Raw genomic sequence first — 15,311 nt, forward strand, 5'->3', positions numbered from 1 at the left:
CACCTATTTTTCCATATCTAAAGCTGCATCCCAGTTCAACTTTAACCAATTCTCAACTAGAGGAGACCATTTCAAACTATTTAATTTGACACACTGTCCCTCATGCTGTACTCTTATGATTTCCTAAGCCTTTTGAAAGTTTTCTACCTTCATTCTTGCCCCCATGTCATACCTTACCAGGAATGTCACAAATACCTTGGAAGAACATCTTGTTCCTACGTAACCAAATCCTTCTAAACGCACTTGCAATCACTTCAAGTTTTGCTTTATTATTTTGCTGCAATAGCTTCTCCCACAATAGGCAAAAGTCACCTCCCATGCATTTAGCTTTTTGTAAAGGACTCAATATTTCTGCCCATATATCTCGAGTTGCCACACAACTCCACAGCACATGACAGCTTGTCTCAATCTCCTACTGACATATTAGACACAGCCCATCCTCAGTGATCTTCCTTTTTAACAGATTCCCTTTAGTAGGTAGAGCATCCCCTACTGCTTTCCATATGAAGACTGTCACCACATTTGGAACTAATAAGGCCTAATGCTACTTCCTCATCCCAGAATTACCATCTCTACTTAACCACCACTAGCTTTTGTCCTGTGTTGATCACAAAGTAGGAAATAAGTTGACTTAATTGAGAACTTTCCATCTCTAGAATGCCCCCATATAAGTTTGTCATTAGTCAATTTGACGTCAACAATGCCTACTTACACGACGACCTTAATGGAAAAGTCTACATGACACCACCTCCCGAATATTGCATAAAGGGGGAGACTTGTGTCTATCAACTACGAAAATCTCATTATGGCCTTAAACAAGCCTCCTACAACTAGTTTTTAAACTAACGTCTATGCTTCTTGATGCATGTTTCCATCATCTCAAGCTGATCATTCTTTATTTACTCTTGTCACCTCCACCAGTATTACTCTCGTTCTTATTTATGTTGATGATATCTTGGTTGCTGGTAACGATATCTCTCAAATCGAGATTTTCAAAAAACTCCTCTCCACCCATTTCAAAACCAAAGATCTTGGTTTTTTGAAATATTTTCTCAGACTTGAAGTTGCTCGCTCTCATAAAGGTATCTTTCTCAATTAGTGCAAATATGCTTTTGATATTCTTTCCAACAGTGGACAACTTGGTGCCCAAACTGGCCATTTTCCTATGGAACAACACTTGACACTCAACACTAAAGACGACGATATCATCCCTGATTCTTGCACTTACAAACGCCTAGTTGAACAACTCATCTATTTGACCATCACCCAACTTGACATTGTCTATGCAATTAGTTCATGCATGCTCCTCAGGTTCCTCACATGACTGCCGCTACTCGTGTTTTTCGTTACATCAAAGGCAATCCAGGCCAAGGCATTTTCTTCTCTTCCTCTAGCAGTATGCATGTCATATCATACACTCATTCTAATTGGGCTAGTTGTCCCACCACTCGCCATTCCACCACCAAATATTTCATTCAGTTAGGGACCAATCCAATCTCATGGCGTACAAAGAAATAGACTACAATAGAAAGGTCTTCTGGTGAAACTGAATATCTAGCTATGGCCATAACCACATGTGAACTCAATTGGTTGAAGCAACTTCTCACTGATCTTAGAATTTCTCATCCTAAGGCCTTTGCCTCCCTCTTAGTTTTTAAGATATATTTATTCCTTATTAGCGTAGCTACTCATGAAGACATGAATAAAGACAGTGCACTAAGCTCACCAACCATACACAACTTGATCGGAATAGCATGCCTCCAGGCCAAAAACACATGAACCTTGCCAAAAATTATGAGTGCTGCCATAACTTGGCCAACACTTGCCTTGCCCTTTCCACCCCTTCTCTCTCTCTCTCTCTCTCGTTTTTTTTTTTTTCAAGTCTAGCATCACTACTTTGACTGATTATCACTATTGTTCTTGTATTGTTAAGATCAGGTTGTAAACCATAGAGTTAGTACTTCCTTGCTAGAAGAATTCGAATTCAAGACATAAATTGAGAATTTTTTCAGACTTCCTTATGAAGAAAATAAGAAACTTTGGCAACAGACAGACAATCATGAGGGCTTTGGGTAGCTTTTTGTAGTTTTAGAGGATCAAAAGCTGGACTGGTCTGACATGTTCTATGCAACTACTCTTCCTTTCAATCTAAGAAAGAGTGACCTATTTGCAAAACTTCCCTTAAAGCTCAGGTTTCTCTGTACCTTCAGTGTGATTTTAAATGCACAAACATGATTTAAATTCAACTTCATATGATTGTTGCATAAACACCTTGCAAGCTTACTATATAGAACTACAAAATTTGGCCATGGAAATCTTAGGCCATGTGGCCAAATTTTTTAAGATGGATGCTGATGAAATGAGGGATCTGTTTAGTGATGGAATTCAGTCTATGAGGATGAACTACTATCCTCCATGAACCAGATAAAGCCATTGGATTTACTCCACATTCTAATGCAGATGCTCTAACAATTCTCTCTCAGCTCATTGAAACCGAAGGCTGCCAAATCTGAAAGGATGGAAGATGGGTTCCAGTAAAACCTCTTCAAAATGCTTTTGTAGTCAATGTTGGAGATATCATGGAGGTGCAAGTTTACTCTGATCTAGATATAGTAAAGCTAAAACCTGATCAAAAGAATCGTGCAGGAAAACAATTGTTAACTTACCCTTCTATGTTTTTGTAAGAAAGGGGCACCCATAGTGGGAACCCCTTGCTATTCATATGCCTAGAAGTTATACTTGGCATATTTATATGTGAATGGACATTTAAGCCCATTCATTGGTTACTAGAGGAGCGGCCTCTCCCCTTAATGAAAAATATGACTTGTAAGACAAAAAGTGAAAATCACTCTCTCACAAATTCTCTTTAGTCCCGACATTTAGGCTGTGGAATATGTTGGTATTGCTCTGGTCTTATCACGTAACACACTCCACCATCGATATGGGAAGATTGGATTAACAACGATGATGAAGAATTAGTGGAACAACTGCACTAGATCTAAGATATTTCTTACGAGATAATATCATTTTCGCAGTGTAATATTGTCATCCTAATTTACCAAAGGAAGATTATAACTTTGCCTACTAGGCCGAAGTGGGCCTTGAGCCCAACAGGAAGAGGCCCATGCAGCTACTGGGCACCAAAGAAAGGCACGGCCCGCTGGCTATGGGAGAGCCCAGTGTGCAGGGTACACATCCTAGCTCATCCACTTGATTCAAGGTCTATGTGGTGTTTTGAACCCAAGACCTCACACACAAGGGCTATATGCACAACTATTGGGCTAGAGCTTATTATTAGTATTTTTGTTGCTTTTATTTATTAATCAGCGTATTATTGTGACACATGAATATTTTTTTAAATATTATTTGTATGATTATCATTATTGAATTCATGCATGCCATGATATCATGAGATAATTTTTTTCACATTTGTTAGGCATTTTATTTTAGGTTATAAATTGCCTAAATTATTATTTTTTAGGTGAATAATAATTATTTGAATGAAATGTGATGTGATTATTTTTGTACATGTTTTGTGATTACATGTAATTATATGAGCTTATTTTATCACTAGTATTTGCTAGGCTAATTTTAGAAATTATTCTTTAAAATAATTTTTAGATGTGGTAAAATAGAGGGTTAAATAGTTTGAGTTTGTATTGTCCAAGCTTATGATTGGCTCAAAATGAGAAGACACTCTTTTTGTATGTGAGTAACTCGATAGGTTGCTTATCCTAGCTAGTGGGAGTATAGTTGAGATTAATTTGGAATTGATATCCTATTAGATACAAATTTGCATGAAAATTAAGTTAAAAATTAATAATTGGGCTTTGTGATGAAAAAGATGATTAGGAAGTATAGTGAATTTTTTATCTTGCGATGTGTCTTAGGAAGCATAGTGAATCTTTTATCTTAGATGTGTGTGCAATTTGATACGCATAGGTTAGTAACTTTGAGATAACCAAGAAGAAAGCCTACAGATTATTTATGCAACTTAATTATCTCATTAATCTCTTCCATGAGTAATAGTTGGAAACGAATGAAGATTATTATGAGTGTCACATAGTCTTAGACTATCATTATAGTATAAACCTCGAAAAGATCTAGAGAAAAATTGGAAGTGCACGTGGGACACATGCACTACAATTTTTTTAGAAGTTAGAGATTAACTATCAGATAGAGCTAAACGACTATTTTACCTTTGAAAACTTGTGGGTAATAATAGAAGTTGCGTGTTATTTATCTAGCGCAAAGATAGTGGGAGTATAGCTTTGAGTGAAGGTGTACCATTAGTGATAGTGACTTCCAAAATTCATAGAATATAAATATCCTCATAAATAACGTAGAAGTAATATATCAATATTATCTTGTTGTTTAGAGACTAGAAGATAATATTTGTAACTTAACTCCACTAAAGGCATTGAATTCACATAGTAGGAACCTTAACGTAGAATCTAAGAATCACTTCACATAGATGATCCAACCTGGGGTTTTTGATCTTATTGACAAAAGAAAATTGGAGTGGATTAAGGTATAAATCCATCTCTTGGCACTAATTGAGTTGCAGTTAGATAACCAATGATCACACATTTATTAAAATTTTTCTTGAAAGAGTCAAATAGTTGTGTCTCGTAGAAGAATTAGATGGTTAGTTTTTTTTTTTTATGTTTAGGCACAAAGTACTGTGAGCACATGATTGTTGCTTGTACTTTTTGATATAAAAGGCAAATGAATGATGTTGGTACTATTTACATGAAGCCTAAATGAACTATGCATTCAAATATACCCAATGTACCTAGTCATTTTTTTAACAATGTATTGAATAAAATGGGGTTCTTTGAATGCTGTTGACTATCTCAGAAAAATGTCCTCCTAAAAGAGTTGACGATCTAGTTGTCTTAGATTATTAATTACTGCCTAATAAGAGGTTTTCCATACAATGAGTTTTTTTAAAAAAGTAATAATAAACCCATCAGGGGGTGATTTTGTATTGAAACCTCACTAAAGGGGAGGGAACCACCATACAAGGCAAAAGCCAATTGAAATACATCTTTTGCACAAAAAAGAAACGACAAACTAACATTGCATACATGGGAGTCCTAGTTGGTCAATTTTCAAAATTCCTTTGAGGAGGTGAGGTAGGTCCCCAAACTACATCCACTCACTTTGTTGTGAACCAGGTAGCATGCAGGCTAAGAAGTCTACTGCTGCATTGCACTCTCTGTACACTTGCCTTGCCACAACCTGCATGTTAGAGATTAAGTCTTGGATCTCCTCTCAATACTCCTCCATGCACCAGATTCCAACTTGTTTTTTCTCCAACCATTGCACCACTAGCAGGGAGTCTAGCTCCACTTCCACCTGCATTAGGTCAAGTTTTCTACAATGCCTTAATCCATAAAGAAGGCCATTAGTTATGCTTGGTTGTTCATTCCATGACCTAGGCCTAAAGAAAAAGCTAGTTTCATTTTCCCATGGTCATCCCTTATAACACCACCGGCCTCCTGATTGAGCTGGAATATTGCACATTTTTACTATTTAAAACCAATGTATTTTAAATTCATCATGACATTATTATTGGTTTTAAATGGAAAAATGGTTAAAATGAATAAATCAAAATTGTGATTTTAATTGATTAAAAGCATGAATTTATGCTTGAATTCTACCAACTATTGATTACTGTGCATTCTGATCTTTTCCTCTAGAATTGAGAAACAAAATAAACTGAACTAGGTCGATAATGGAATGGCTTCACATGTCTTCATTTTCGTGATCAAAGTTCATTGGACACATATTTTTGCTCTTTGTGCATGAGTTATGAGTTCACATACTTCAAATAAATGTTTATTTTGTTTATCTTGCATGTTTGGTTATGTCTTTCTCTCCTATTGATTCTCTACTTTTCATTTCCATTTGTTCATGCAATGCCTATTCCAGGCCTTTGTTCTACAACAAAAAAATGTGATTTAATAAAGATATCATGGATCCAAGCATATATGGTGATGAATATAGGCTTAGAGCTTCAAAAGACCAAGTTTAATCAAATCCAACAAGAAGCTTTTGTGTCCACCGAAATTATATGAAGAAGAAGGCTGCTACTCTCCACCAAATTAAACATTAAAGAAGTCACAAAAGGCTGCTTCATTTCCATTGAATTAGACAAATCGAAATGAAGGAAGAAAGAGAAGAAAACATGTGACAAAATCAAAGGAAGAAGCCGTGCCTAACCATGAAGAAATCAAAGGAAGAAGCCGTGCCTAACCATGAAGAAATCAAAGGGAGTTTTGGCGCCTACTTAACATATATATATTGATGGATGGAATGGAGACATGTGCTGAATTGTGAGAGAATTTGGACCGGTCAAAGCAGTAGGTGAATGAAGGAACATGTGCTTAAATTGAATAACAAATTGAAGAAATAAAATGAGGAAGTCGGCAATGAAGAAATTGAACAAAGAGTTAGGCAAAAGTTAGGCAAGAGTTAGGCAAGAGTTAGGTAAGAGTTGAATAAAGAGTTAGGCATGTTGGACTTTGTTGTTTGGTTTGAATTACTAAACCAATTGAATAAAATAATTGAAGAGGAATGGAATGGAAGACACGGCAAAAGAAAGAGGAAGCAAGTGGCCAAAAATGAGTGTGAAAGCAAGATTGAAGACTTGGTTGTTGGGTGTGAATGCAAAACCAATTGAATGATGAAGTAGCCAAGATTTTTGGCTATAAAAGGAGGTGCACAACCGAATTTTAAAGAAAAGAATAATTTAGAGTACAATTGAGGACAACTCAATCTTAGAAAAACACTTGTCAACACACAAATTTTCTGCTATTTACTTTAAAAGAATTAGCTCCTTTTGTTTTAAGAAATTTTGTTTCTCTTTTAAGTTTCAAAGCTTTGTTGTTTTAGCATATTTTTTTACTGCATTAATATTTGTTCTAGAATTGTATTTCATTGAGTGTAATACCTTAATTTCCATTAAGTTACTAGTTTGTTTCATTTCTAGTTTGTTTCATTTCTAAATTGTTTCATTTCTAGTTTGTTTCATTTCTAAATTGTTTCATTTCTAGTTTGTTTCATTTCTAGTTTGTTTCATTTCTAATTTGTTTCATTTCTAGTTTGTTTCATTATTAGTTTGTTTCATTACTAGTTTGTTTCATACAATAAAAGGTATTGTTCTAGAGTTTTTATACGTAAGAAATTGTTCCTTTTCGTTTCGAATTTCAATTGAATCGTGAAAGGACGTTTTCGTTTAGACTTTTCATTCCCTATTTCATTTAACTTCAGTTTAAAGTTTATAGAATACTTTTGAGTTTCTGTTTACTTATTTCGTGTTATTTATTTTTCTTACTTCTTTAAGTTTTGTCAATTATTTTCTAATTTAGTTTAATGCTTAATTTAGTTTTATTAGTTTCTTAGTTTAATTTATTAGTTCTTTACATTCCAATCCAACAAACAAAAATTCAAAAGACATGAATCTAGTCCATGACTAGTACCTTTTTTCATCCATTGCATATACCATCATATTATTTTCTCTTTGTGAAGTTTTTTACATTTTTTTAACAAGTTTAATTTTAAGCAACTTTTCCCTGAGGAGACGATCTAGGAATTTATTCCTAATTATTACACGACATCCTCCTGCACTTGGGATAACATTAGTGCTACTCATTTTTGAGTGAGTCACCTCCATACGGCCTGGATTTCCTGGGCAGCTCCCATAGACGTTCAGTTTACACCATACACACTCTCTTCCTTCTTGGGGCTTTAAACAATATCGAAAAACCATTCAGTAGCTTCTCATCTCCAGGTTGCATTTTATTACCAGCTTTAAGTGGGAGTCCAATCCAGGCAATGACAGCATTGATCGGCTACTAGAGGGACTTGATTGGCATCGCAATTCCTTCCATTCGTGCTTTACATCTCCAAAGCCAAAGAGACCACGTTAAGATAGAGGGCATGAGGCCAATTAAGCAACCTTTTTGGGATGATCTGCCAGCACGCCTGAGCCATTGGTCAACTTTTTCCTTCCATTTTTCCCCTGGGTCGAAAGACATGCCCACTTGTGTTGAAGCTCTTCTCCATATTTCCTTTGCAACCTTGCCTATAGCCAGAACATGATCTTGGTCCTCTAAACACCCCTCTTCACATCATTCACATTTTGATACCTTGGGGATGCTCAGTTTGTGTATTCTATCATCGATGCTAAGACAACCATTTCTTGCCTTCCACGTAGTGATCAAATATTTTTTTGGAAGTACCACATTCCACATCCATTCTGCCCAACTCATTTTTGGTGATTTAACTCTAATGCATCCTATATGCTTTTAGAGGAGAATCCACCGTTCGCATTTGAAGTCCATACCAGCAGGTATGCCCCTTCTTTTTGTTGTCCAAGGCAACTTATAATCTCTTCTGACTTGTCGTCACCCACTAAGGTCCTGAGCATGGCCATGTCCCAGCCATTTTCCAGCCTACACTTCTACACTTTTAGATCAGGCCATGATATAATGGACAACTCATCAGCTAGGGGTCCATTTTCCATCCAATGATCATCCTAGAACGAGATGTTTCCTTCTCAAATATGCCATCTTGCATTGTTGAGGATAATCAGAAGACTCATCATAATGCCTTTCCAGAAATGGGATCCTCTACCAGTGGAATATGATTTGATTTTACATACTTGGCTTTGAAGAAATTCGTCCACACCGAGTTTTCCATTAAAAGTTTCCAAGCAAACTTCATGAAGAGGGATCTTTGTACTTCCTAGACCTTACGAAATCCCACACCTCCCTCTCAAGTTAGCCTGCACACGGAGGACCAGTCTACCCATTTCCTCTTTGTTTTTCCCTCTAAGGACCCCTAAAAGAAATTATTCATCAGCTGGTTTATTTTGTTGGGAAGTGTTTTTGGCGCCTACACCACTGAGAGTAAATGGATTGGCATGCTAGCCACCACCTACCTCAGAAAGAGTATCCCCAAGCCCCGTTTGACAAAATCCTCTATTGCCATCCTCCCAATTTTCCTCTGATGCTAGTCGCTAATTCATCAAAGTGACTCACTTTGAGCTAACCAGACACTATCAGAACCCCTAGGTATTTAACAGGGAAAGTGCCTTCCGTGTAGCCCATAATTCTTAGTGTTCCCCTCCGTCTACTAGCTATTTCTCCTTGTTGATTGCTTGTCCCAATCAATCCTCATATAGTTGAAATATATCCCTAATTTTTTTTAAGGGACGAGCAGATTTCGTTGGCAAACACCATAATGTCATCGGCATAGAGTAAGTGGGAGATAAGCGGCACTCCCCGATGGTGGCTGAATGGCTCTATTCTCCCATCTGTTAAGTTCTTCTTTAGTAACCTAGATAGGATTTCCTCTACCAATATAAATAAATATAGCGACAAAGGATCCTCCTAACTTAGTCCACGGCCACAAGGAAAAAAAAGCCTTATGTAGTCCCATTCATAGCCACCGAGAACCAAGAGGATGAAATGCATTGTTTAACCAAGTCACAAACTTCCTGAGAGAAACCAAATGAGCTCATAACATGTAGCAAAAAATTCTAGTCTATACTGTCTTAGGCCTTGACCATGTCAACCTTAATGAGAGTATTTCCACCATGAACCTAGTTTTTTATTTGGTGAACCATTTCTTGGACTAAGGATATGTTCTCAAATATGCTTTAACCTGATAGGAAGGCACCTTGTTCCAGACATACCAGTCTACACAATAAAAGAGACAGCCTCTTCACTATAATTTTAAAGCATACCTTATAGACGACCGAGCACAAGCTGATGGGTCTAAATTTTTTGAAGCTCATAGGATTTTTTTTCCTTTTGGGATTGGAACTATAGGAGAGGCCAAGTAAAACTGTAGGAGGGGGGCTCCACTAAGAATTCTCTGACAACATCCACCACATTTGACTCTACCCATTCCCAACATGATCGATAAAAGCCTGAGCCAAACCAATTTGAACCCAGACTGCTTTCTATCGAGATAGAGAACATACTTCTTGGGGACCTCGTGATCTTTTGATTTTTCTATTCATTGATCTCGGAATGGATATATTCAACTAGATTAGGGCCGGAGGGGGGGGGGGGGGGCTCTATGGCCTAGCTTCAAGAAGGTTTCTGAAATAATTCACCATCCCCAGATGAATGTCCTTCAGAGTTTTGAGGACACTACCAACCCTTAGTCTCATTTCCTGCAATGTCATTCTTGAATTTGAGGTGAAGGATATGAAGAAATGGGCCGAAGCTTCCCCATTCTCTATCCAATTTAGTTTTGCCTGTTGGGATAGCCTTGTTTCTTCTTGTTGGTTCCACACAGCCAGCTCTTCCCTTGTAACAAGCAGGTCCAGCTCAATGTCCTCCGAGAATTGATGTTGTAGCGGGTGTTCTAGACTTTCAATCCTCATTTCCCGACATTCTATGTGTTGCTCAATCCTTCCAAACACTTTGGTGTTCCACTCTTTTAGAGCCACTTTTAATTTTTTTAGTTTGCCCGTTAGCCAATTTAGTCCACTTCCTCTGATTGTTGTTGCCAAACTTCCTGCACCAACTTCCCAAACCCCTAATGTGACACCCACATTTGTTAGAATTTAAAAGTTGCTAGTCCATACCAGAAGACCTCCATCCTTAGCTCAAATACCATTGGCGCATGGTCCGAGGTTGTTCTTGGTAGGTAAATGCACCTCGTATATGGGAACAGAGAAATTGCCTTCGAATTGATCAATCATTGATCTAGTTTCGACCAACTACATGCCAAACCCATCATATCCCTTAGGCCACTTTGTTCAATAAAATCATTAAACTCTTTCATTGCCACCCTCAGACGGGGACTACCTCCATGCCTTTCATCATCCTCTCGAATAATATTGAAGTCCCCTAGGCCTAGCCATGACCATCATTTGGAATGTCCTGCTATAGAGACATTCGAAGCTCCTTGCGATCTTGATATCTGCACTTTGCATAAATTATGGATATGTACATCCGCTAGTTCTCAAAAGGTAAGGAGACCATGACATGTTGGGCACTGGCGTTTAGGATTGAAACTTGCAGATCAGCCCTACATTTTGGTTTGAGAAGTATGATTTAAAGTTTAACTTGTTCTGCAATAATTTCAGCCTTTCTTCATTGGCAAACGGCTCTGCCAACATAAGGAAATTTGTTTCATTTCTTTTCACCATCTTACATAGTCTCCTTCTTGATATCTCCAACCCCTTTATATTCTAATGAAGAGGCTTACACATTAAAAATTTAGACGTTAGGGCTTGCTAAGAAGCATGTTAGAGCTTCTTAAATTTCTCCTTTTTTTCTGTTCTAGCTCCTTTCTAGGCTGCGTTTCACTATCTGATGGATCCAACAGGAAACCTTTCTGAGCTCCATAATCCTGCTCACCTAGTCCTATATTTACTGTTTCATCCATCTTCATTAACAGACCGCTTTCTACAGCTTCTAAAGCACATACTTGCTCTACTGAATCACTTGTGATTAGTAATCCACTCAACAAACCTCTCATCAGCTATAACGAGTCTTGCACCATGGTGACATATTCTATCAACAAGGTGTCCGACCAAGTGCCTTCATTCAAAATCTTGTCTCCCAACTTCCTACTCGGCCCTTTGTGCTTGAGTCTCTTCCTCCTTTGTTTCTACTACTCTAGATGGTGACTCTTCACTCCCCTCCAACTATAAAGGCCGCATCTCTAAGTTTTCATTTATGCTCCCCTCTATTTCTGCATTGCTCCTCCCCTCCCCATTGTTACCTTGTACATTTCCTTTGGCTATCCCCTTCAACTTCCCCTCCTCCATTTTATTTTCCAAGTTTTCCTTCTCCCCTTCATGTTTTTTCCTCTCACCCTCGTTTTTTCCTCCCTCCCTCCAATGGCAAGTTTTTTCATTGTGGCACTATATATTGCATTTGCAGCAATATGCTGGTAGGGTCTCGTATTCAATCGCAACATACAAACTGCTCGGCTTATGGGGTATTCCAATCAAAATCCCATGGAGAGGAGCCTTAGCCGCGTCCATCTCCACACACACCAGAGCCCCATCTGTCCTAGTAGCACACTTTGTGGTGTTGTCTCGAATAAGAAAATACCAATAGGGAAAATAATGTTCTTCAGGAAAAATTCATGGTAGACATTCAGAGGTAAGCCCGGTAATACTACCCATACTAGCACAAGCGAAGGTTCCTTGTCCTCATTAAAATCAGGGTGCCAGTGGAAAGCCCTATATGTTACTCCATTGATGTCCATTACTTCCCTGGGCAGAGCCTTCAAAAAATTGCCTCATTTGATAGCCGAATGAAAATGTTTCTACGTCTACACATGGAAGAAACCATAGGTTGCAAGCCCAGTCCCCACCAATTCCAAATGAATGAGTGAATATTGTCTAGCGAAGGGCGTTGCCTCATGGACTTCAGCACCATCGAGAACTTGAACGGCTTAGTAGAACGTTCTATTTCCTCTTTCAAGAAAATGACACAAATTTCCCCATCTATTAGCTTGCTCTGTCTTTGTGGGACAAAAACCTCTGGTAATGGCTGAGGAGATTGTGCACAGACGCTCAGCTATCGCCTGGAGGCCCGGCTGGTCCTTGGTGGTAGCCATGAAGACTTCATAACTTCTCTCAAGTTTGAAAACCTAACAAAGCACAAAAGGGTAAAAACGTCTTAAATGAGTTTTTTTAGATATTTTCCATACCATGACTTTTTTAGCTAAGAAGACTTGTGAGACTGAGTATAAGAAAAATAGTTTTTAGGAGCTTTTATTCAAAATCCATAGACAATTAATAATGTGAAAAATACCAAAGAATCTAGTTTTGCCTTATATACTATTTGGTGTTTCCATTATTGTTTGCTCATAGGAGTTAAAGGTCGAGATTTTGTTAGGGGGTAAATGTAGCTTATTTGAATAAGTGAGTTTGTGATGCAATTGGTCAAGACATTAAAAGTAATTACTAGACTATTGTGATTGTCTTTGGGGGCAAAGGTTCTAATTGCTTTACCCTTAATAAAAAATAAATGATGGTTATCTCACATGCTTTTGTTGAGTATAAGAGATTCATATGAAACCTTGAAGTCGTAAATTAAGTTTGTTGAATGAGATTTGTGATCACCTTGTAGATTCTGAAAGTCACAAGACTTGCTGACTAGAATCTAAGGTTTATGTTGTGAGTTTAACCTCAATGAGATTCATGATTAGTTGTCACTCACTTCATGGCTGTGTAAATGACTTTTACATATAAAAATAGAGTCTCTTGGAAAGAGCATATGTTTTTACTACATGAAATTGTGCATAGAGAGAAATGGTCATTAAACACCACTTGAGAGTTGTGGTTTGATTATTTTTTAGCTGACCAAGTGATTTTCCTCCATCATGGTATTGCTTGTTGTGCACATGACACTGGTGTGTTCTATGATCATGTGGCATGGCTGGAAGCATTTTTTTGGTAAACACACATTCACCATAAATTTGGTAGTTATGGTGAAAAATTTATGTCGACAGACTTAGATAAGCTTACTCATACGAGCGATCGCCTTTGGCACTAGAAAGGGGTAGCGAGCAAAGATAAGACAATGTATCACTTAGTACTTGTCCAGAGAGAGATAAGTTGTAAGACACAAAATATATGTCACCTTAGTGGGAGCTAAGATGAGGTTCATCATATTTAAAAGACCGTGCATGGTTACCCACAATCCATGTAGCTTATGGTTTAGCCAGATGCTGGATCCTCTTTGGTGTTTTGGATAGCGAGCAAATGAAGGGACTGAGATAGTGACTAGACTAAAATTTGTATGATGTATTGAAATTAGATATACGTTCTTTCTTTCTTTGGAAAGAGAACTTCACTGTAGCATGTATTTCATAATATATGTGTTTCTGTGACCAACAGTAAAGGTGAGTGAATGAATCCATGCTTCCTCACCGTGTGAGTCCTGTAGGTCATAATTGATGACCTTAATTTATTTATACCCTTAGGAGACCTTTGACTATGTCATGAGGTTGATGTTTTAGTGTCTACTACTTTGGCATATTATGTACGACTATGAATGATACAGTCTAAAGAGAAATTGAGCATTGCTCTGAATTATTTAGACTCGAGAGGGTTTAGGGATGCTTAGTCTGATGTGATCAAATAATTCAGGGCATAACGAGACACTTTTATGAATGTTTCTATGCTGGCCTTCTCTTAGAGGGATTTGGTTAGTGCTCTCATTTTTCTTTTCCAGCTCTGCTCGATAGTCATACACCCTATTTGCCAATATGAACAAAATTGAGAACATATTAAAATATGCAAACTTGAGATCTTGCCCACTATATCCGAGTGGGAGATGTAAGAAAGGTGCACCCATAGTAGGAAAACATTGCTATTCAAATGCCTAGCAATTATGCTTGTATATTTATATGTGAATTATGACTAGACATTTAAGCCCAACCGTGGGTTACAAGAGGAGGGGCTTATAGCCCCTCTCCCCTTAGTGAAAAATATGGCTTGTAAGACAAAAAGTGAAAACCTCTCTCTCACATATTCTCTTTAGTCTCGGCATTTAGACTATCGAATATGTTATTGTTGTTCTGGTCTTATCACGTAGCAAACTCCATCATCGATATGTGAAGATTGGATTAACAACGATGATGAAGAATCCGTGGAATAACTGCATCAAATCTAAGATATTTTCCATGTACGAGATAATATCTTTTCCACAATGTACTTTGATCTACTATTTCTAACAGTTTCAACCTAACTGCTAGTGTGTAAAATGTAACCCCTTGAATCAAACCACTATGGCTAGGAGAATGTCTATGAAGTTAATCTGAATCATTTAGAATATGTCATTCTTGCACGTTGGCTGCCTCTTCCTGGGCCTGGATTTTGTTATATCCTGCAACAACAGAATACTCATTAAAAAGACATTCATGACTTCACCAATTACCTAAAATCTTATTAGACACTAGTTGGAACTTCATATATAATTTCTTTTCTATGTGAAGTTGACATTTGATATTAAAATTTTTTGTTAGCCCTATAGATTGTGACTAATATATGGCATTTGTCGGAGCATCGAGCATAGGGCAACAGAAAACTCCTCAAAAGAGAGGCTCTCCATTTTATCATCTACAATTTTAGGGTAATCTTTGGGAGAAGGCCACTCAAATTTCCCTATGGATATGAAATATAAATATTTTTTTATTCAACATCTACAAATTTTAACCCATAATATTATAATATATTAATATTGGAATGGGATCGTGTAATCAATTAATTAATTGGAAAAGAAAAATACTTTAGCCACAAAATGATTACATAAAAATAAACT

The 15,311-nt window shown here is 37.4% G+C and overlaps 1 pseudogene; it reads left to right on the top strand.

Annotated features, from left to right (window-relative positions):
* The first annotated feature begins 1,296 nt into the window (after nt 1-1,296).
* On the top strand, nt 1,297-15,126 carry LOC122278440 (annotated as a pseudogene).
* The last annotated feature ends 185 nt before the right edge of the window (nt 15,127-15,311 follow it).

Source organism: Carya illinoinensis, chromosome 10 (assembly GCF_018687715.1).
Source record: "Carya illinoinensis cultivar Pawnee chromosome 10, C.illinoinensisPawnee_v1, whole genome shotgun sequence".
Lineage (NCBI taxonomy): Eukaryota > Viridiplantae > Streptophyta > Magnoliopsida > Fagales > Juglandaceae > Carya > Carya illinoinensis.